We start from the raw sequence: 2,669 nt of genomic DNA on the forward strand, positions 1-2,669 counted from the left end.
TGTGAAAGTGGGACCAGAGTGCTTCTGGGACAATATGGAGGCTGTATTTACTACACTGCAGAAAACTATGAACAATCTGCAAACCTCCAGAGGACACCATGCATTGTAAAAGGATGTCTGAATACAGGAATCCCTAAACAAGAAAGAGAAAAGAATCACAAGTTGCTTTTCACTTTCCTCAAACTTCCACAAAAAGCCTCCAGTGTCAGGCTTTTCCTTATACGAACGAGAAAGTCAGAGCCATCTTTACAGCATCTTCTCCAGAGCCATTCTGTTTGCCCTGGAGGGTTTCCCATGCTTATTTTATTTGCTTACACCCAAGTCTGACTCTTACCTGAATGGCTTAGCACCATTTTCTGGTCTCCATTACAGGACTCAGTGCCAGGAACTGTAAATCTGACCAATTTTACTTAAACGGAGAGGCTCCTTGTCTTTACTGAACATGGAACTACCTGCAAACAGTGGAGTCGCACGGTCGCAGGATCAGGCCCTTTTCTTTACTCTGGTAAACAGTTTATTGGCGTTTACCTGATGTCTAAAGGACCTGGTATTTACCTGCCAAAGGCATATGACACCACAGATGTTTTATACATAAATCACTTCTGGTTATATTGACTGTCGCTTTCTGTGTTTGAAGGAAAAGGCAGAAAATAATGATTAGAGCTCATTCTGTTATTGTGGATTTGTTAAACCAGGTTGAAATTTCCTGAAGAAACCCTCTGACTTACGTTTCTCGGAGAAGCCCACGCTCTCCTAATCCTTGCTGAGAATTGAAGTGATAGAAGAAGCAGCAGCCACCTCGCCTGCCTGAACAGTAGTTGTTGTCCCATAGTTTGGGAGATGCTTCAATAAGCCGATCAATTCCAGGCTGGAATACTTAAATGCCACTGCCTCGCACTACACAACACCTAACAATTTAAATCTCTCTGCAGTCAGTGGAACTGTTTGTGTGGGAGACCATTACTCATCGATGGCATCTGAACTGTGGGAGATGGGAGCATTTCCCAGATCCTGGCTCAAAGTAAACACCTTGGCCTTGTCCTGCTCCAGGCTGGGGCGGTATCTGGATGTGCACCAACCTCCTCTGGTTTCCCCTGGAAGGAGCCTGGGCCTTCAGGAGTGGGGTGAGCTGTGTCACTGTCCCCAGTATGGGTGAGCTGGGACCCTGCGGGGCACATCTACTTCACAGCTTAGTCACGGCCAAAGGGAGTAATAAATAGGAATTGCTTGTCTCTGGGTTTTTCCTGTACGATTTAATGAAAAAAGAGTTGAAAAGTGAATTACAACAATTCAGCACTGGAGAGTAAGTGTGTGCAGTTCTACTGCCAAATTTCTTCACTTGTGCCCATTAAGAATGAAAGAACAACTTAAATACAATGGAAAAGGTTTTTATTTCTGATATTTGAGCTATGCCAGCTTACTCCAAGGATGAATTTAGGCAACAATGTATTTTCTAAAGCTTAGCCCTCTTCTGTTATCTCAAATTGCGTTCTGCTTTTTTCTAAATGGAGTATGTCCTCTGTGGAATAACTAAACATATTTGCACAAAACTGAGAAAGAAATGATTTTCTGAAATAATCTTGTCTGTCAAAAATTCTTGCTGAACCTGTAAATTAAACTTTCAAGAAAACTGAATGAAACTGCTTTGCTATTCAGTTTATGCAGACAAGATGAATGTAGCACTTGCACAGCTATTTGTTTTTTAAATCTGGAGGTAATGTTCTTTGTAATAAGGATATATTTCCCCTAACACCCTTGCTCCTCAGATTGGAATTGACACTTAAATGTTCAGAGGAACCTAAATTATTTTAAAGGAGTGTTTGATGAAATTGCTTGAATTCTTCCTGGCTTTTTATATGTTACTATGTCACTAGAAACACTTAACTATGGCCATTGCATGGTGACAGTCTCAGATGACATCCTCACCTTACCAGTTTTGCATCTTCCATTATTTTGTTATGGACATGTGTTCAATTTTGAGAAAGACAGAAAGAATGGAATTTAGATTTTATGAAGCCCAAAGGACTTCTGAAGGATTTTCCTAGGATTACCACTAATTTAGACTCAAGTTAAGCGTCCCATTCTGTACTGCATTATTTGCCTTTTCATTGCCATCCTCAAAATCAGTTATGACTTCTCACAGTCATCATGTCTTAAAAGTTACTGTTTAAATTGGCCCTGGCTAAAAACAGAGTGAAAAGGAAATTAAGAACGTTGATTGAAGATACCAACTCATTTCAGTTAGATGAATTCGGAGAGTTTTTGAGAAACACTGATAGATTGCAATGCACTGGACCAACAATGATAGGTTGCCTATGTAGGTGGGAAAAATTGATGTACTACACATAGGACAAAAAATACCACATAACTTGTCATATATATAATAACAAATGCTGGAACCAGCCATTCACAGTAAACAGTCTTGGCCTCAGTGGATCTGAGGTCAGTTCTTCATTCACCGCAGGCTGGTGTTACTGACGTCCTCAGAACCACTGCTCAGGGGTCGTCCGGCCCCAGAGGTCCAGGCCTGCCTGCTCTCGATGCCCGTGCTTCTGCAAGCAAGCGTATGCAAAGCTGCTGCTCAGCTGCAGCACGGCAGTGTCATATCCTGCCCGTGGGCCAAAGAGAGTGGTGAGCCCCACTGTTGTGGTTTAACCCCACGCAGCCGC

The sequence above is a fragment of the Fulmarus glacialis genome, unplaced genomic scaffold (assembly GCF_000690835.1).
Source record: "Fulmarus glacialis isolate BGI_N327 unplaced genomic scaffold, ASM69083v1 scaffold45896, whole genome shotgun sequence".
Lineage (NCBI taxonomy): Eukaryota > Metazoa > Chordata > Aves > Procellariiformes > Procellariidae > Fulmarus > Fulmarus glacialis.